Here is a 23130-nt window from a genome sequence, read left to right as displayed (position 1 = left end):
ATCTGATTATTTGTGGCTATCATAGATTCTACAAAATATCTATATAAGGATTGATTACCTTCATTCCTTATATTATCTCTTTCTATAAGTAAAGCACATATTAAGTTTTTTTACTCTATTCCTCCTGAATATTTATCATCTTTCATGCATTGCATTTATTTCTCTTTTATATTTTATGTGTAATTTTCCCATAGTTATCTATTCTTTGTAAACTTCCATTGTCTAATCAAAGAAAGAATATTTGTCTAATCATTTAAATCATTCTATTCAAGTATAGTTAAAACCACTATTACTCTTCTTTAATAAAAGCTACTTGTTTTCTTCCATCAGTGCCTTGTCACTTTAATAATCTATAATTTGTCTAGTCATTTAAAACTTATACATAATTATAATTATTAAATATTTTAATGTTTGAGTTTATAAATCTGTATACCGTTCTATAGCTTGTTGCATTTTAATTTTCTTTTTTGTATGTGGACTTATATTCTTTTTTGTATGTAGCTTTTTTATGGAAATTATTTGAGGCTTCCTTCCCCCTGCTCCCACCATGTATCACACATCCTATTTCTCCTGTGACAGTTTCTTAGACTTTTCCTGTTTATGATGACCTTGACAGGGTTGAGGATTATTGGACAGATACTTTGTCAAATGCCCCATGATTGCATTTATCTATACTTTTATCCTAATTATACTGGGTTTATGAGTTTGAGAAAGGATGACCATAAAGGTGAAGTGCCATTTTCATCATATCATATCAGAATACACACTAACAACATGACTTATCACTGTTAATATAACCTTATTAATTGGTAGAGGTAATGTTTGTCATGTTTCCCATTGTAAACTTACTGTTTTTCTCCCCTTTTATAATTCTGTGGTCTCTTGAAGGGATTCACTATTCACAGCTCAGACTGAAGAAGGGGTAAGCTTCCCTCTCAATGAGGGAGTATCTACATAAATTATTAGTAGTTCTTTTGAAAACAAGACTTCTTTCTTCCTCCCAGTTATTTATTTATCCATTCAAGCATTTATTTATATAAGCGTGTGTATTAGTCAGGGTTCTCTAGAGGGACAGATCTAATAGAATATATGTAGATATGAAAGGGAGTTTATTAAGGAGAATTGACTCACATGATCACAAGAAGTCTCACAATTGGCCATCTGCAAGTTGAGGAACAAGGAAGTCAGTAGTGGATCTATCAGAGTCCCAAATCCTCAAAAGTAGGGAAGCTGACAATGTAGTCTTCAGCCTGAGGCCGAAGGTCCAAGGGCCTCTGGTAAACCACCTAGTATAAGTTCAAGAGTCCAAAAGCCAAAGAACTAGGAGGCTGATCTTGGAGGGCGGCGGGAAGCATCCAGCACAGGAGAAAGATGGAGGCTGCAAGACTCAGCAAGTCTGCTCATTCCACCTTCTTCTGCTTGCCTTCTTCTAGCTGCTCCGGCAGCCAAAAAGATGGTGCCCACCAAGATTAAGGGTGGGTCTGCCTCGCCCACTCCACTGATTAAAATTTTAATCTTCTTTGACAACACCCTCACAGACATGCCCAGGAACAATACCTTGCATCCTTCAATCCAATAAAGTTGACAATATTAACTATCACAGCATGACTCATAGAATTTACATTATATTTTGGGTTAAAATACAATACTACTATATTTAACTTGTTGCTCAAATGATTTTAGCTTTATCTGTTGGTAGTTTTTTCATCTGGTCTCTTTGTCCCCATGACGTAATGCTTTTGTTGTGTTGCATATGTGTGTTGAGAAGTTTCTTACTTTCTGCCAGTATCATATACTGCAAGCTAATTTTGTATATTTTCTATGTCAATACTAGATTTGGCCAATTCTCCTGATTTTTCTTATGAAAAATATTATTAAAAAGTAAGATAAGGCCACTGGCTGTGCTTGTTATTACTAGGATGTCATTGCTTCCAGTCCTGTGACCAAACAGAATAAAAATATATGTGTATGTACTAACACTTTTATAAGCATATAATCATAACTATTTCTACTTGTCTCTAAGTGTTTATATATGATGCTATGTGAGTTCATCTGATGTCCCTAAACCCTAATCCATTGCCACAGAGATCTTTGTATCCTCTTCCACTTGGTTATCTGCAAACTCCCATTGCAACACTGAAAAACCTTGTTCACACCCTCCACCATTCTTTAATCCAAGCATTCATTTCCAATATACATGCATCGTATCAAAATTGTTGATCGTTACCCTGTGTGACACAACTTTTTCAACTAGAAGACAGTTCTTATGTAAAGTTTTTATTTGCCATTAGTTTTACAGACTACTCATTTCCAAAGTTACTTAGGTTAGCACCTATTTATCCTACCACCTTTAGTTACATACAGTTAGAATGACTTGTTACATTTTTCATTACATCTTATGTCCTCCCAATTTCTTAAATAATTTTTTAATGAATACATTGATTCACACTTTTTGCTGTAAAATTCCATTTATTTTGACAAATGCATAAGTTAATGCATCCACCATTAGAGTAAATTGCAAATAGGTTCATCTCTAAAAACTCACGGATTTTTATTTATATTTAACACTTTATTACCAATTACTTTAATTTTTCTTTTGTTCAAGAATCTTGGTTCACTTTTGTGGAGACTTGTATCTTGTAATCAATTTCTAAACACAGTCTAGACCTTGTTGCTTTTTTCATGATTTTATGTCCAGAATAATGACTGCTGTCTTCTTTCTTTATTCAGGATTAGATCACCTCTTTACCACATTAAAATTCATTTATTCCTTTATCAATCATTCAGCAAATAGCTATTCAGTATCATATACTTAAAAGATGCTTTTAAAAGTGTTAAGCATATGACACTGATATCTATATCTATATCCACATGTATATCTATTTAGCTATGTATCAAGTGAGCTTACAATTTTATTGACAAAGACAAAAAATACATAAAGATAATACAAAATGTTATATAGTGATAAAATCTGTGAGAAAACAATAGAACAGAGTAAGGTGATAGAAAGTCATAAAGGCAGCTGCTATATTAAATACTATGATGAGGGAAGTCTTGAGTAAGTAATATTTGATGGAATAATTTATTATAACACCCACTAACATCATTCTTAGGCAGAAGAATCAGCAAGAACATATGTTCTGAGTCAGAACCATGTTGAGTATATTTAAGAAGTCACTAGAAGGATATCTGCTGAAGCACAGGGAAGAAGATAGAGTGTAAAACAAGATGTTAGTTAAAGCCTTTTACATATTTAGAGATTTTTGTATCTTAAACTTTTCATTTTGTTCATGTATAATTTTCAAGATTTTGTTGGGTTGTCTATCTGTTCTCTTGTAGCCTGCTGAACTTCTTAAAACAATTAACCTGAATTATTTCGCAAGCAATTTGTAGAGCTCCATTTTGAGGGGTCAGTGACAAGACAGTCATTTCATGTTCCTTTGGTGGCATCATGTTTTCTTGATTTTTCATGTTCTTTGAAGACTTGCATTGCTGTCTTGACACTTGAAAACCCAGTCTCCTCCTCCAGTCATTACTGACTGGCTTTGGGAGAGAAACAATTCACCAGTCTGCCCAGCTAGGAATTCTGGGGCAGAGCTGAATATCATCCTTTGGTGCACTTAGTAAAATTCTTTTACTCAAATAAAAACAAAATAAATTGAATTCAATGAATTATATGCTATAATGTCAGTAAGTTTTTAAAATTAATTTACTCTTGAAAAACAAAACATAGATTTACTAAATGAGGAAAAACTATATTACTATTGTGTATCTTTTCCAAGTACTAAAAAATTGACCAGAATAGATAAGTATCTGGTAACGTGCCCAATGCTTCATGAATTTCTTCTTAGGCTGTACATCAGGTGGATTCAGAAGGTGTGGGTAAAATGTTTATTCTGGGATTCCAAACCACTGTGGCACTTAATAATTAATTAGTGTTGACAAAATGAGTGTCAGAAAAAACAGAAAACAGAACAAATATCTTTTGTTCAAATCCCAGTCCCATTAAATCTTTCAGACAGATCTTCCTTTGTGGAAAATTTATAAATCCCATGTTCCCTTTTAAAACAGTAGGTGCCCCTTATATGAACCATAACTCTTACATAATTGGGTGTTCTAGGACTCTTTCCAAAATTTCTACAATAGGTATAATTTTTCAAGAACACATCTGCTATAAGTGAAAAAAATCTGCAACAATTAACTAGAAAACTAAATCATGTGATTTACACAGTTAAAAATTATTTGAATGCAGAATCTTTGACATGTAATATGTGTTAGGCAAGGGTATGGTGGTAGTGTGTCATTTTGCATTTTTATTTATTTTTGAAAATAATGGAAATGATATAATTTCTACCAGTTTTTTTCTCATTTTTATTCAAATGTAGCACAGGTAGCTCTGGATGTAAATTCTGAACATAAAAAGTCACTGTTTCTGATATGGTTTAAAATAACCACTCTTTGAAATCTTAGCTATAAATAAACCTATAATGTCAACTGCAGTTTCTATGAAAAATAGCACATACCTCATAATTACCGCATAATTTGCTGCTTACTATTGGTTTTCCATTGTCATTATGTTGTTATAGACATTGTTTGTGGGCTTGCATTTCCCCCAATTGTGTGTTCAAGAAAGATAAAAACAAAAAACAACTACCAAGTCATCGACTAGAAATTAAGTAATGAATTCATCAAATTTCAAGTATTTAAAAGAAATTAACTATTAATTACATACTCATTTACTCAAAGGTGTTTATTAAACTGCTGCTATAAAACAACCACAAGAATAAATGAGAAAACAGTACAAATAGTACAAACATTGCACTGACAGGAGTGTGATGTAGCCAAATGTTTCATGAAATAAGACGAACTACTATGGGTGTAATGGAGGTGAGTGTCTTTAGGTAAGTACCATCTAGTTTTAAGACTTCCTTAAAGAAACGGCATTTCTCCTCTTGGCCAAGGGAGCCCCAGAGTAACCTTGAAAACTGAGTTCTCCCCAGTGACCTAGGATGGGAGGTCAGACATGCCTCGTTTATAGTCCCTCCCTCACTAACTTCCATTAGACTTTCTTCCCTAGGCGAGACACAGAAAACAGCCCTTTCAAAAACTCCACCACTGATCCCAATCAACCTCTTGATGCTGCCCCACTTTTTTTGCCTGATAAGAGAGGACAGAGTGGTTATGGCCAGTCTACAGTGAATGTGTCCAAGAAGGGGTTTTGTGTCCTCTGCTTCACCTTTTGACGTCTAAAGTCCCAAAACTCTACCATCAGATCACGCTAACACTGCCATTATTTGTGCATGGGACCAACAAAGGGGCATGATGCTCAATTGCATATGTGCACGCTTCTGCTCTCATAAATATTTGTGATTTCTCCTATAACTTATTAGATATGTATATTTGGCCACCCTGCTCACCACAAATTTATGTTCCCTTTGCCTTTCCCTCCAAGTGTCTGTTTCTGGCTTCCAACCAGAGCCCATGCTTCCCAGCCTGTTAGAATGCACATCCTGCAGTCTATAACCCTTTATTAGAAACAAAACTCTCCTTTCCAAATTTAAAATAAAAAGAAAACAAAAAAATGGCATTTGATTTGCGAACCTAAGAAAGAACAAGAAATATGGAGAATAATGGGGAGAAAAACATGGACAGTAATAGGGAGAGATAAGAATATTCCAAGTACGTACTAATACTGGGACAGAAAGGAAACTGGAATTGAAAGTCAGTCTTCAAAGCACCTTACAGAGGAGGTACAAATGCATAATGAGTGAGAAAATGGGAAGGATCCACATTATGTAGAAGAATATGGGCCATGTAAAGTACATTGCTCTTTATGTAATGATAAAAGAGAATACAATAGAGGGTTTTACAATAGCAGATTATATAATCAGTTTTGCCTCTTAACAATGTTTTTTGCTACACTGGTTAGCATGGTTTACAGAGGGGTCAAAGTTAATGCAGAAAGATAAATTGGTAGACTACAATAGAGGACCCTAAAGGGGTAAAATAGGACACTAGATATATTTAGAAATAAAACTAAACAGCTTGATTAATGGTTAGATACAGCAGATAAGGGAGAAGGAAATATCAAATTTGACTCTTAGGAAAATGGATATAGTCATTGCATAGATTGTAGTACAGAAAAACAATTCAAGAATTGGTAAAAGAAATGGAGTTACAAAGTAGGCAAAAGGAGTCGGAGGCTCTAATTGAAGCATGATATTACACTGACAGACACTTAACCTAAACAGCTAATAGTTGACCTTTGAACAACATGGATATGAACTGTGCACGTCTGCTTACAAGCAGATTTTCTGCCATCCCTAAGATAGTAGGACCAATTCCTCCTCTTCCTTCTCCTCCACATAATTTTCATAATAACATTTTATTTTCTCTAGCTTACTTTATTGTAACAATACAGTATATGATGTATGTAACATACAAAATATGTTTTAATTGTTTTTGCAATTAACAAGGCTTTTAGTCAACAGCAGGTTATTAGTAGTTCAGTTTTGGGGGAGTCAAAAGTTATACACAGATTTCTGACTATACAGAGAGTTGGCACCCCTAACTCTCCCGTATTGTTCAAAGTTCACATGTACTCACCTAATTGGAAAGTTTCAATTTTCAGCATATTTAAAATATAGCCTACCCAAATGTAAATATGAATTGTTAAGGCAACATCGTTAAATAATGTTCATTGTCTAATTGTCTCTGAGGTCCAGAGCCTGTAAAACAATTGTTATTTGATATACAATGGACAACATAGTAAAAGATTCTATTATATGGAACTACATAAAAAAGACCTGAATGATTAAGAGAAGTCAGAAATAAATAATATTAGTAACAAAGAGAAAGTTAACATTTCAGATACAGTGAAATAAAAAAATACGAAATATAATCGAAAAATACCATGAAACATTTTATACATTTTTTTCTTTTTGAGAGTCTCACTAGGCTCACTGCAACCTCTGCTGCAACCCGGGTGCAAGAGATTCTCCTGCCTCAGCCTTCTTAGTAGCTGGGACTACAGCCGTGTGCCACCATGCTGATTAGTTTTTGTATTTTTAGTAGAGAAGGGTTTCTGCCATGTTGGACAGGCTGGTCTCAAACTCCTGGTCTCATGTGATCCACTCGCTTCAGCCTCCCAAAATGCTGGGATTACAGACATGACCCACCATGCCTGGCCACATATTTAGTCTTAGAAATAAAATCCAATAAATTATAAATGACTAAAATTGTCCAGTCAAAATAAAAATCCAAAATGCCCTAATACACTTCCAATAAATTCAGAGTTAAATCACTATTTTCCCCAATAAAAGAAACCCATACCTTCCTAATTTATTAACAATACAAATAAAACATATAAGGAAAATAAAATTTCAATATTGTATACATTTTTCCATAGATTAAAAAAAGAGAATTCCACAAAGTCTAATATTACATTGAAAGCAAAAAAAAGAAAATCTAAGAATAGAAAAATTATAGATCAATCTTCCTTATAAACATAGATTTAAAAAATCCCCATTTATGTGGGAGAGAAGGTAATCCTACAGTCTCTGGATCTCTCTCTTTCTCACATACACACCTACACATGCATAAACACTACACCTATCAGGTATCCATGAGAAAGAAAAAATGTCATCCATAGAAGCTGGCTTCCTCCCTAGAAGACTTAATGTTGTCCAGTGGTAAGCTAATAGGCTGGAAACTATCAGAGAAAATTTACTCTGTTTCAGACAAAACCGTTAACATGGAAGTCAATTGCAGTTATTTATGGTTTTTTCAAGAAACCTTATAATTTTAGCTCTTTCTGAACCTACTGTGTTTATCTGTGGATAAGAAGTATTGCACTTCTTTTAGAATCATCTCCTGCTTAGTTAAGCCAGGGCTGCTCAATTTTCTTTCATAATTCCTGAGGTCCAATTCACTGTCATAAGATCCATGTTTTCCGTAAATGTTTAAGTTTCTTCTTGATCCAGTACTATGGCTTATAGTCATAAGTATGTTGCAACTTTGATGCACCTGCATATTAGTGGAATAAGGCAAAAAGAAAATAAAAGGAGAATCACCAATGTCATATAAAATAGTTGGAAAATACTCTGCATTTTGTGTCCATATTTACTGGACCTAGTCAAGACGATAATCCTATTTACAATAATACAGTGGGACTTTTCTTCTTGATTGATATTTCTACTTTGGTTGATATGTCTAAACTGAAACTACTGCATATGCATACTTTGCTTTAGCTGGCCAACACACATTCAAGAGCAATTTAATTATCCAAGTGTTTTTTGTTTTTTTGTTTGTTTTTTTTGAGATGGAGTCTCACTCTGTCGCCCAGGCTGGAGTGCAAAGGCGTGATCTTGGCTTACTGCAACCTCCAACTCCCGGGTTCAAGCGATTCTTGCGCCTCAGCCTCCTGAGTGTCTGGGATTACAGGCACCTGCCAACATGCCCAGCTAATTTTTGTATTTTTAGTAGAGTTGGGGTTTCACCATGTTGACTAGGCTAGTTTCAAACTCCCAACGTCAGGTGATCCGTCCGCCTCAGCCTTCCAAAGTGCTGGGATTACAGGCTTGAGCCACCGCGCCAGACCTATCCAAATGTATTTTAATCAATAAATTTATGCTATTGTATATTTATCTAAAACTTGGGATCATTTATGATTTGCATCATAGTTGTGGAGAAATTGCAGATCAATACATTTGTCCAGGATATAAAATAATTTTTGTTATTTTATTTTAGATTCAGTGGGGACATGAGAAGGTAGATTGTATGAATAGAATGTGTAATAATGAGGTTGGGTTTCTAGTGAACCCATCACTCAAGTAGTAAACATTGTACCCAATAGGTAATTTTCAACCCTTACCCATCTGTCATCTTCTCCCATTGTAGAATCCCCGGTATCTATTATTTCTATCTTCATGTTCATGTATACCCATTGTTTTGCTCCCACTTATAAGTTAGATTATGTGTTATTTGATTTTCTGTTTCTAAATTATTTCACTTAGGATAATGACCTCTAGCTCCATCCACATTGCTGTAAAGGACATGATTTTTTTCATGACTGCATAGTATTTCATGATGTATATATACCACATTTTCCTTATCCAGCCAACCACTGATGAACGCAAAGATTGATTCCATAACTTTGCTATTGTGAATACTGCTGCAATAAACATATGAATGCAGGTGTCTCTTTATAAAATTATTTATTTCCTTTTGGGTATATACCCAGTAATGAGATTACTGGTGGAATTGTAATTTTATTTTTAGTTCATTGAGAAATCGCCACACTGTTTTCCATAGGGGTCGAACAAATTTACATTCTTACCGACAGTGTATAAGTGTACTCTTTTCTTTGCATCCTTGCCAATATCTGTTGTATTTTTACTTTTAAGAACAGCCACCCTGACTGTTGTGAGATGGCATGTCATTGCAGCTTTAATTTGCATTTCTCTTCTGATTAGTGATACTGAGCATTTTTTCGTATGTTTGTTGGCTACATGTGTTCATATCATTTGCCTACTTTTCAGTGGGGTTGTTTTTGTCTTGTGGATTTGATTGAGATCTTTATTAATTTTGGATATTTGTTCTTTGTTAGATGCATACTTTGCAAATATTTTCTTCAATTCTGTAGGTTTTCTGTTTAGTTTGTTGTTTTTACTTTGCTGTGCAAAAGTTTTCAATGTAATTAAGTTCCATTTGTCTATTTTTGGTTTTGTTGCATTTACTTGTAAGGTCTTTGTCACAAATTATTTGCCTTAGCAAATGTCCACAAGAGTATTTTCTCAGTTTCTTTCTAGGATTTTTATAGTTTCAGGTGTTACATTTAATTATTTCATCCATCTTCACTTAATTTTTGTGTATGGTGAGAGATAGGGGTTCAGTTTTGTTCTTGTTCATATGTCTAGCCAGTTTTTCCAGCGTCATTTATTGAGTAAGTTACCCTTACCCAGTGCATATTTTTGTTGACCTTGTAAAAGGTCAGTTGTTTGTAAGTATTTTCTTTTATTTCTGGGTTCTCTCTTTGTTCTATTGATGTATAGGTCTATTTTTGTACCAATCTCATGCTGTTTTGGTCATCATAAGCTTCTAATATATTTTGAAGTTAGGTAATTTGATCCCCCTAGCTTTGTTTTCTTTAAGATTGCTTTGGCTATTCTGGCTCTTTTTCGGCTTTCTATGAATTTTAGAATTGTTTTCTCTAATTCTGTGAAAAATGCCACTGGTAATTTGATAGGAGTACTATTGAATCTGTAGATTGGGCGTCACTCGTTTTAATAATGTTGATTCTTCATATCCATGAGCATGGGATGTTTTTCCATTTTTTTATGTCATCTACAAAGAAATCCTTCCGTAAGACAAGAACTCTAGTGTCTTCAATCACATCTGGGACCTTACCACATCAGACGCCTCATGAAATTTAAGCAAGTAAAGACCTTTTTGTTAAACACATGCCTACATATCTCAGAGATATTGCAGGGTTGGTTACAGAAAACCACAATAAAGCGGATCACACAAATACTTTCGTTTCCTAGCACGTATTACAGTTGTGTTTACACTCTACTGTACTCTATTAAGTATGCACTAACATTATGTCTAAAAAAAGCATATTCTCTCATTGAAAAATACTTTATTGCAAGCTTCTGTACACCAAAGGAAATATAATCGTAAAGAGAAAATCTGTTAGATGGGAGGAAATATTTGCAAACTATTCTCCAACAAGTGACTAATTTCCAGAACATACAAGGAACTCAACTCAATAGTAACAAAACAACTAATGCCATTAAAAAGTAGGCAAAAACATGAGTAGATATTTCACAAAATAAGATATACAAATGGCCAACAGATATATAAAAAATATTCAGCATCACTAAGCATTAGAAAATTCAGATCGGATCACTGAGATATTATATCATGCAAGTTAGAATCACTATTATTAAAAAGACCAAAATAAGAGATGCTAGCACAGATCCCTGAAGAGACACAGAGAGATGGAGCAATGGCTGGTTGGTGGAGTAGTCAGAACACGTGTGACATTTATCAGTTAACATTTATCATGAGCTTATGTGCATGGTACATGGCTCCACAAAATAATTACAATTATAACATCAAAGATGACTTTATAACATATCTGTCTTTTCTTATAATGGGCAATATAAATCCATGAGTGCACACCCAGTGTTTTAAAAATGGTATTGCCTAAAAAGACTAGTTTAGCCGTTTCCAAACAGATACAAAGATTTCTCTTATTGGTGTCTTTTCTAGTATACCAAATCTTGGTTATGCAGTCTTAATTAATGTGTCCAAGTATATTTCTTTTGAAAATAAAGCTTTCTTCTGTTGAATACATGGTTGTTTATTATATTATTATCATTTTTAATATATACAATATTTGACAAAATGTAAATGTGATGGGTAGAGTCTACCAGCAAACTATGCCAACAAATCTATGGGTATTCTACTTTATATAGTAGAAAATTGTGAAGATTTGTGGTATAGATGCCATTATTATTAAGACTTTGAACGAAGGGAAGGAAATCTCTTATGAAAGTTTTGGAAAGATTTGATTTTAAAATACCATTATCTCATTCTCATTCTCCAGATTTTGAGGATAATAGGGGCAAGAATATTTCTTACTAAACAGAAGACCTTGCACAATTATTACACGTTTCATGTATAAGAGGAGTTTGTCTAACACAACACAGACTTGAAGGCATTTTCAAATTGAGAAAAACAAAATCAGTATATCTTTTTTCCAAAAGAAAACACAGTAGCTTTTGGTAAAGGAAATGCCAAATAACCAGAAAATTTAGAATCTATCACTAAAACATATAAAAGGCTTATAACTGAAACAACTCAGTACAATCTTCAAATCGTCCTTCATTTGGGCGTTTCAGGTAGTCTGCAACTTTATTGTTTTTTATCAGAGTTAACATACTTAGAAATAACATAAGATTTCAACAGCCATTCAGTCTGTCTGGTAACATTTCTCTGCCAATACATTTGTAAACTTGAAAAGAATCCCCCTTGCCATTGAGGAGGTTACTTGAGCATGAGTGGACCAGAGATTTTCTTAGATGTTATCAAGCAGGTGTGTTCGCAATGACAAAATTTATTGCTATGCATAAGAAACATTTGAAATGTAAATACATTTTCACTATGTGGATTCAGATTGTTGTATTTGCAAAATTCCTTTTGGATTTGTAATGTCTAATTGTGTATATATCATTATTATATACATAGAGATGAAATCTCTTGTTGGTAGTCAACTGAAGGACAATTTTAAGTTCTAAAATATTACATTTATATGTGCTCTCATGTTGATAATTAAAATTTTATGAAGTATTGGAATACTTCTAATAAGGTATTATTTTATTTTACTATACTGTTATTTAAATTATTTTATTCTGTGATGTGTTAATGTTTCAGAAAGCTACACACATTGTTGTGTTCATAGCAAACCAAAAAAGATGTTCAGCAAAGTTCATCCTGTATCAAAGTCTTTATACAAATCCACAAAAAGTATTCCTTGATGGTTTGTAATGTATGTCATCAACAAATAATATACAAGTTGTTTAAAAAACAATAATTAATTTATGACAGGAAAGGCTTTGAGTTTGTATAGATATTACAATGAAAACTCACCTCTATCAGAAAATTTAAAGTTACTGGATTTAGATTGGAGTGGCATTTACAGTTATGGGTGAAGAAGCAGAAAAACACATTTAATGGCAGCATGTCTTTTGTCCAAGAGGTACTGAGTATTTTTCTATAGATACAGCTTTTTCAACTGAAGAAACTATGTAAGGAAAAACGAGACTGAAAACCTCCTGAGTCTTTTATTAATTTAGTTGTCCACACTATTGCATGCACCAAAGAGGAATAATCTCTAGCTATCAGGTTAAGTAAAATTAGGCAATAAAATTGTTGTGAATTCCCTGTTCTTGAGTAAACACATTTAGGATATCACCTTATTTATACAAAAAAAGTAAGAAAAGATGTTAGCATAGTTAAGAATATCCAAAAAATGGTGTTGCTGTGGTAGCTAGCTGAGAAAGAAAATGGGCCAAAAAATACACAAATGGCTTAATGGTCCTGTATAACTTGCCAAGAGACACTCTTAAAGAGCCACTTGGATTCCAAGATTTATTTTTATGCACTTGTGTGTATTGTCATCACTATCAAAATAAGAAAATAAACAGGAAAGTGCTTTGTCAACAGTTTAAAAAGTATGTGTATGAAGGAAATATTAATAAAAGAATAGGCCTATTTGGAATTAAAGATAAAGGAAGTGGCTACTTTCCTCTATTTCAATGAGTTAATATAGTAGTAGTTAACCCAATTAATATGTGGAGAATAGCAAACAGTTATTTTAGGATCTTTTCCAGAATAAGGGAAGGAGAGAAACTTGATACAAATGGCCATCTGAGGACTATCAAAATTGCCAAATAAATCTTTAAAAGATTTATTATCCTAAAAAATCAAATATCAAAAGTAGTTCCAGCGAAAACTTATTCCTACATAGAAAATATGAATATAAAATCCAGAACCAATAAAAGGTGTCTAAAGATTAAACACACATACACACACACACTCAGCTAGCTTACAGTGACAACATTTTTATCAGTACAATAGCATTTAATAATATTCACTTGTTAGTATACTCCATAGCATTAATTTTAGCTTTAAAATTATTATAGTTATATAGGATTTAATATTTATAATTGTATTATTAAGTTAAATTTAATATTAGATACATTAGCATTTCTAAAAATGAAAAACATTTATTAAAACATTTTAAACATAAAAAAGCACAAAAATACAGTCAGACCAATAATATGCTTAGCAATTGTTTTGTTAACATTTATAAACTTTCTGTTATTAATTTAATATACAGTTATTTAAACATAAGCAACTAAAATCAAAAAGACACACTTATGTTGTACTTTTTATAATACATTTAATAATTATGGATGACAATACTTAATAGATTTGTAGCTTTCACTGTGAAATATATTAATTATTTCACTGTGAAATATATTAATATGCCTTATCAGGCATATTAAATAAGAAAATGCACTAACTACTTTGAATTTACTACTTAAGAAAACCTATCTCTCTCTGTGTGTGTATATATATATGTATATATTCTCTATGTAATCATTATTTAAAACTTTCCAAATTTTGTTCAAAAGTGCAGAGGCTTTTAAAACATTTTTTTCTATTTGGTTAACTGATTTGAATTTTTTCACTTCTCACTTTGTGACTTAGCAATCAAGGCCAATTAATGTATAGCTCTGTGTGTGTGTATGTGTGTGTGCATAAATGCATGGTCACAATATAAGTATATGTAAATATATTTTCATTTCAGTTAGTGCTTCAGCAATGGCTTGAACATTTTTTAAAGCACTCTCTTTTTTTAAAATTAATCTTTTTTATTCTTGAAAATACGATAATTTTATGTACATATGTGTGTGTGTGTCTCTGTGTTTATATGCATATTTATAATCAGGCTTTATTTGCCATTCAAAATATAAATTATTTTAAGCTTAAGATATGATTTCTGAAGACGAACCAATGTATTTTGTTTAGAAAATATTTCACAGTTACAAAGCAGAAGAAATTTCTAAAACTCTAAGCCAAATAGGAAACTATGTCTGATTTTGCAGCTATTACATTTTATACTGTTTTCTTTAATCCTCATCTAATTGTATTGTGATTGTAGCCACTGGCTGAAGCTTAACCTCTGCTAACACAGTGTTTGTGTTGCAAAGTTTCCCTCTCTTATTGAATGTACTTCTGATAAACTTTCCTGTTTTATTTTTTTCTGAGAGAAGGAGGAAGGGGAGAAAAAAAAAACATGTACCTAAAACTCTTCTGCTTTTTTGTGACGTCAAGTGTTTCCAGCTTGCAATGAGTCTACAATGAGATACCACTTCACATCCACTAGAATGGCTATAATCAAGTGGACAGACAATAACATGAGCTGGCAAGGATGTGAAGAAACTGGAATCTTCACATGCTGCTGGAGACATGTAAAGTGGTACACACACTGGAAAACAGTCTGGCATTTCCACAAATGTTTAAACCCAGTTACTATATGATCCAGTAATTCCACTCCAAGGTTTATACCCCAAAGAAATGAAAACACATGACAGTAAAAAAACTTGTACATTAATGTTCATAATAGTCTTATTTATAATAGCCAAGATGTGGAAACAACCAAAACATATATTAACTGATGAATGAATAAATAAAATGTGTTATATTGATATAATATAATATTTGGCAATAAGAATAAATGCTACAAAATGGATAAACCTTGAAAACATTATGCTACATAATAGAATACAGTCACTGAGGGCCATATATTTTATAATTCCATTTATATGTAATATGCAAAATAGACAAATCTGTAAAAACAGAAAGTGCTTTAGTGGTTGCCTAGAACTAGAAGGATAGGGGAATTGGGGATAAAAGCTAAGGGGTGTGAAGTTTCTTCTGGGAGTAATTAAAATGTTCTAAAAGTGATTATGGTGATGGATGCGCAAATTTCTAAGTACACTAAAAGTTGTTGACTTGAAAAGTCTAACTAGGTGAATTGCATGGTATATTGGTTATACTTCAATAAAGCTGTTTAAAAAATGTCAAAGCAGAAATAATCCTTTTTATTCCACTGCTGTTCTTATTCCAACAGAGACTTAGTCTCATTTACACACTTGTTACACAAATAATTAAGTTTCCCTCTTTTATGTTTACAAAATTCTATTTCTAAAATTTTTTTATAATTTTTTTCTAATTTAAATTAGATATTTTTACAGCATGGATAAGTTATAAGGATAAGATATCCTTGTAATATGGATACATTTTTATGATTGAATAATTTCCAAAAGCATTATATCAATTGTCAGAATAGTATCTCAGGAAATTATATAAAAAAATTCCCAAACTCAGAACTGACAAAGGCTAAAAGCCCAACTTAACCATTGTCTTGTAACCCAGTAGCTTAATAATAAATAACTCAATTCTAGGAATCCTCAGAACAGGAAAGATGAACAAAATTGATAACACTATAAAGAAAACTAGATTCTGAATTGATTGGCTCATTACGGAAAATTTGTTCCCTCTCTTAGTCCTCCTGACAGAGACTGGATGGTCAGATGATTAAAGTCAGTTTACTATCTTCATTGCGGTCAACTGGGCAATAAATGCCAGATTATATCTATCTATCTATCTATCTATCTATCTATCATCTATCTATCTATCATCTATCTCTCATCTATCATCATCTATCTATCATCTATCTATCTATCTATCTATCTATCTATCTATCTATCTATCTATCATCTAATCATTAGTCTACATACATATAAAGCATACATGGACAAAACCAGATTTGGCCATGAAAGCAAAATCACTTTATTGTCACAAAAAGAGGCTCAAGAGTAGGGCTTAAGTGTGGATAAAGTGTCTACTCAAGTTGCCTGTTCCTGTGACTTTAATGGAGAGACTCACGCAGACAGATCGGTGAAACTCTCAGAAATAACTGACAGAGAATAACACACATATGGCAGTTAGATAGAAATGCAGGTCAGATTTACTTAAATGTTAATCAGATTAATCATTTGTGACTGTCACCTTTCAAAAGCAAAAGGCAAGTCAAGGCTTATATAGGAAAAAAAACAGACTGTGTGCCAGTGAGTTTTTGTTTAGTGGGCATCATGGATATTTATGATTTTCTAACAGAATTGGTGATTTGAGCTATGAGAGTACTTGATAGACGAACTGCTAATGCATTCTATTGGCATCTCCAATTAGATAAACCAGGACTTTACCATTTCCCTGGATATTATACGGGATTGCTGGGAAGGGAAGAGCGAGGTCCCTTTAAATGATATCGAAGAGGGAAGCAAAGCACCCTGTAGAGGAGGGAGTGGTCCCTGGCTAGGGCTCCACCCCCACGGACCTAGGTGAGGACAGGCACTTCTGCGTTCTTGCCCAAGGGTTGCATTTTTCAAGACTACCCTGGCCAGCCACGCTCCTATCCTGAGCCTATAAAAACCTGAGACCCTAGCAAGGCAGAGACAGAAGCTGCTGGCCCGCCAGACGAACACATAGATGGAAGAAGACAAGCAGCTGGACATGGAGAAGACGTTGGGAGCACACTAGGGGAAGAGCACACAGACAGATGCCAGCATGCTGGTAGGCCATCAGCTGATGGGGTGAGGTGGAGTTTGGCCGGGGCATTGGGCAGGGCGTTTGGGGAGGTGGGGTGTACTCTCATTCTCCCATGTGATCTGAGTCTTCTGATACATTGAGATAAGAACCCCGAGATACAGAAAGCTCTCTGTCCTTGTGACAAGGTAGAGGGTCTAATTGAGCTGGTTAACACAAGCTGTCTATAGACTGCAAAACTAAAAGAGCAACCTGTAATACATGCCCACTGGAGTTTCAGCTGTAAACATTCACCCCCAGACATTGCTGTGGTGTCAGAGCCCCCCCAGCCTGCCTGTCTGTATGCTCCTCTAGAGGTTTGAGAAGCAGGACAAGGAAGAAGGGAGCCACACGCTTATCACACGCCCTACGAGGGGAAAGCAAGTACTCAACAGCTACATGTATACACATATAACTTCTTTATCTCCCTTCCAAACCACCAACATATATATGATTCCAATTTTGTTTTTCTCATAGATATTGAAATAAATTGCTGAAATTCATATAGGTAGCAATTTTTGGAGTAAAAATTAAGGACTGGATAATTTGCTTACTAAGACTTACTATTTGTACTAAATCGTATTTATGCTTATCTCTCAATTTCATATCAGTTGCCTCCTCTTCAGTGCTGCCACATGATCTTATCAAAATAAGCTGTATCAAAACTTTAAAATAAATTAAGAATTAAATATCTTATACATATTTCAATTAAACATTATAACATTGTGAACTTCATAAATCTTCCTTAAGAAAGGATGGTATACCTATGACTATCTTTTCTTACAAATTTAGCCATGAAAGATAGGATTTGATTTTAACAAACCTTTCTGGAAAGCATGAAGTCATTATATTGTTCTCTAACTATTTAGAAATATAAGAGAATAGCATAATTTTTCTTTTGCTAAAATCGGAGTCTCTATTGCAGTGAGGCACACTTGCAAAACATAAGCAGCACCGTTTCCACTAATCCAGCATTATTCACAATTCTTGAGAGGTATGATGATCACTGAGGTTTTATGAATTTATGTACTTATTAAGGTTACTTATGGCTAAATTGAATTTTTCTTTAAAACATCAGTTCAGCGAGCTTTTTTTGTTGTTTTTTTTTTTTTTTTTTGAGACAGGGTCTCACTCCCATCACCTAGGCTGGAGCTCAGTGGCCCCATCTTGGCTCATTGCATCCTCTGCCTCCCAGGTTCAAGTGATTCCTGTTCCTTTCAAGTGATTCTCCTGAGGAATTAGAATTACAGGTGTGTAGTCACCACGCCTGATTAATTTGTGTGTGTGTGTTTTGTTTTGTTTTTAGTAGAGATGAGGTTGCACCATGTTGGCCAGGCACCAGCCTCAAACTCCTGGACTCAAGTAATCCACCGGCCTTCGTCTCCCTAAGTACTGGGATTGCAGGTGTGAGCCACTGCGCCCGACCTCAGCAAGCATCTTTGAACTGTCATGTATTAAGCTTAACATTTACTGTGCAATATAATATGTATTATATACAATTATAATATATATTATATACAATCATAATATATAATATATATATTGTACAGTGAATATTAATATTTATTTTATATATATATATATATATAAAAAACTGAGAGTAGCCAAAGACTGGCCAGATGAGTCTTCCTGAGTTGGTATTGCAGTTGAAGATCTTGTATGATTTTAAAGTATTATTATTATTTAGTTTCTAGGACTGTCTTAGCTGATACTGACTTAGTAATAGAAATAATAATAGTGCCAAACAATGCAATCTATTAGATTTAATAATGTTACCTAAGAGTGCTTTTTTGTCATTTTAATTGAGATGAAATTATAAATATGAATACATTTTTAATTACTATATATTTGTTTTTAGTTCTAGAATTCAAAAATTTTGAAAAGATTATTCACTTCTGATTCAATATTAGTAATTTATTATTATCATCATTTTTTAGAGATAAGGTCTCGCTCTGTTGCTCAGGCTGGAGTATAATGGTACAATAATTGTTCACTGCAGCCTCGAACTCCTAGACTCAGGCAATGCTCCAATCTTAGTCTCCCAGATTGCTGGAATTTCAGGTATGAGTAACTGCATCAAGCCAATATTAGTATTTTAAAACATTTTTACAGTGTAGTAGTGAGATTGTATCAAAATTATAGAAAGAAAAGAAATCATATTTTCATAATCAGATTAGAACCTAAATGTGTCAGAAATAGCTATTGTTGTTAATTATTTTTACTGTTTATTCTTTATTTCAAAATGAAATCAATAATTAAAAAGGTAATTAACTGAAGTGCAAGATGATTTTACTAAATTTAAGACACTTTGTATCTGCTGAAGGACTTTACTAATGAATGAAGCCAGAAGGTCTGCTTGCAACAAAGGTGTCAGTTCTGCCAATTACAATCTGTCAAAGTTAACTCATTTGATGTCTGAGACACATCCTTGTAATACCATTAATGCATATTTAAATCTGCACACTCTGGAAATGACACATTTACAATGAAATGACTTCCATAGTATGGATATATTTAAAGAATGATTTTTGTAATGCGTTGTGAAGATCAAAAAATCTTTTAAGCTGATGATGCTATTTACATTAAATTTGAAAACACTACCCTTTGCTATTTCAAAATAACATACACCAGGTTCTCAAATAGTAATATTTTATTCAAGGTCATTTTATTATAAGGTTGATGAGAAACAGAAAATTGATTTGCAGCTAGGAACACTGTCTATGTGGAGCTTGAGTGCTCTCCCCATGACTGTGTGGGTGTTCTCCAGGTATTTTGGTTCCTCCCACACACCAAAGATGTGCACATTATGTGAACTGACATATCTAAATGGTCCCAGTCTCAGTGAGTGTGGAGTGTGTGTGTGAGTGCACCCTGGGACAGCATGGCCTCCTGTCTAGGGTGGGTTCTAGTCTTGCCTCCAAAATTCAAGAATATGGTCCAGACAACTGAGAATCTGAACTGTAATAAGTGGGTTGAAAAATGAATGGACAGCCATAAAAAAGGATGAGTTCATGTCCTTTACAGGGACATGGATGAAGCTGGAAACCATCATTCTGAGCAAACTAACACAGAAACAGAAAACCAAACACCGCATGTTCTCACTCATCATAAGTGGGAATTGAACAATGAGAACACATGGACACAGAGAGGGGAACATCACATACTGGGGCCTTTCGAGGGGTAGGCGGCTAGGGGAGGGATAGAGTTAGGAGAAATAGCTAATGTAGATGATGGGTTGATGGGTGCAGCAAACCACCATGGCACGTGTATACCTATGTAACAAACCTGCATGTTCTGCACATGCACCCCAGAACTTAAAGTATAATAAAAAAAAGAATGGATATGACTGATTATAAAATAAAAATTTATAAGGTACACAATAGTCATCCAAATGCATAACGATAAATCATGTGGTATGAAAGTGCTCAGTGAGCCTGCTATATTTGTTATTGTTTGTTTTTGAACTGTGTGCTCCTTAAAACTTTTACTTTGCAAACATGTGTTTCTTGATTTAACCTACCACTACTATGACTGCTATCACTTGCTGATTCATCAGAAATTGAATAAATAGTTGTTTTTATTACTCTACCTTAAATGTATTTGTAGCTCTCATGTTTTTCATATTTAAAATTAGAAGTATTTTGAGTCTTTATTTAAAAGTTTGGTGATGCTTTTGTGACCAGAAATATGATGTACACACTTAAATCTTATTTATATCAATTAACCTATGGTAAAATTGGTTGTGTTACACCTAGTTTGCTTTAAGTTTCAGTTTCCATGAATCAACTGATGGCATTCAATGAGAATTTACGGTATTTTCATCATATAATCAATCACAGGTTGACCTATATATTGAGCTATTATTTTAATGAGTATAATATTCACTCTTTCCTCTTTATTTGCTCTCAAATAGAGTAACAATCACCAAGCAAAAAAAGATAACAACTTTTCTGAAAATAGTGTTCCCTCTTCAAACTGCTTAGTATAAAGTGGAGCATGGGGTTATTTGATGGTTCTGATTTTTTATCGAAGGTATCCCCATGAAAATTTTAAAATTTTTGTAAGCTAAGGACTAAAGGAATAATGTATCATTTTAAAGAACAGAAAAACACAAACATAACTTACATTAATAAAAAGTGGTTCATAAAACTACTTTTGTTGAAATAGAGATCTAAAATACATACATTTTTAATACAATTTTATTTTCTTCAGTTTTTTAGGAGAAGATACTGCACAATTCTACTCCCCTGATGAATTTTCGCCACTCCTCAATCCCATTACATATATTATGAGGGACGTTTTAATGTAAAGATCTAGTATATTGTCAACATTTGGAAGTTTATAATTATGTATGAATACACTCCTGGAAAAATCACTGAGAAAACCCATAAAACATAAACTACTTGACATTTTAAATAATTTTCCAAGCCAATCACTTTACATTTTCCAAATCAGTGAATGCACAAGGATTAAAAATCCTGATTTTTTTTCTTGAACAATTAGAAGACACATACCAAAATAAATAAGTAAAAGCACAAATTCAGGAGTATAGAGCTAATTTTTTTAGGCTTTTTATGCATTGTAGATTTTCTTGTGTGTGTGTTTCACAGTGCGTTTTTCAAGATGAAAGATTTTTACTGAATATAAAAAAAATTTTCCCAAGTTACAAGGATTTTCCAAATGAACTTTAAACCAGGATTTTGTGCTAGTATGAGGACAATCTCAAGAGTAGTTATTTGTAATCCATCAATAAGTAATAGTGTAAACGTAAACACCATGAACTCTGGAGACAGCCTGATAGGGTTTTACCGTTGCTCTACTACTGTTAACTGTGCAAATATCAGCAAGTTAGGTGACATTTCTACATCTTAATTTTCTCATCTGCAAAATGGGGATTAAATATAAGTACCTACCTCATTGCTTATTGTGAGAATTAAATGAGTGTTCATGTGTAAAATGCTTAACAAGGAACTTGATGTTTACTAGTACTGTTTATAAAGAATATTAAAAATGAATTGTGAAGTAGAAAAACAAGTGGAATTTGAATTTTTAAGTTTTGGAAATATTAAGATTATATTAATTGTATATTTTCATTAACCATCTGAACACGAACTTTTTTCCTGCACAACATATATGCTTCAAAATATTTTATATTCAATAGATTTATTTATGTAATGATCTTTAATGTAATGCTACTAGAAAACACTACAAAAATATGATCATTTTGAGTTTGACTTCTCTTTTTATTTTACTGAGGTGTAATTAACAAATAAAAATTGTGTATATTCATGGAATACCACATGATGTTTTTATATACATACACATTGTAAAATGATGACCATGATCAAGCTAATTAACATTTACATCATTTGTGTGTATAGAGAGAAAACATGTAAGGAAAAAACAATTTATTAAATTGAAAAATGTTTCATGAAATGGTTTGAAACATAAATAAATGCAAATACTATTATGACAAGAAAAAAATAAAATGACTTCTTTTTACTCTTGTAATCTTAGTCAATGTCTGAAACAAAACAATAAATTATGCAGGAATACTACCACATTCAATATTTATCATTTCTTTGTGTTGAAAACATTTGAAATCTTCTTTTCTAGTTATTTTGGAAAAAGAATAAATCGTTATCAACTATAGCTACCTACTATGCTATTAAACACTAGAACTTACTCCATGTTTGTACCCATTTAACAATCCCTTTTTATACTCATCTTTCTACTATCCTTCCCCACTTCTGGTAACCACCATTCTATTCGCTAGCCTCAAGAGATTTTTTTTTTAATTCCCACGTGTGAGTGACCACAAGTATTATGTATTTATCTGTGCCTGGCTTATTTCACTTAAAATAATGTCCTCCAGTTCAATTTCTTTTGTTGGAAATGACAGAATTT

The sequence above is a fragment of the Nomascus leucogenys genome, chromosome 5, assembly GCF_006542625.1.
Source record: "Nomascus leucogenys isolate Asia chromosome 5, Asia_NLE_v1, whole genome shotgun sequence".
In the NCBI taxonomy this organism is placed as follows: Eukaryota; Metazoa; Chordata; class Mammalia; order Primates; family Hylobatidae; genus Nomascus; species Nomascus leucogenys.
The sequence above is the reverse complement of the archived record's forward strand: the minus strand, read 5'-3'. Positions refer to the sequence as shown.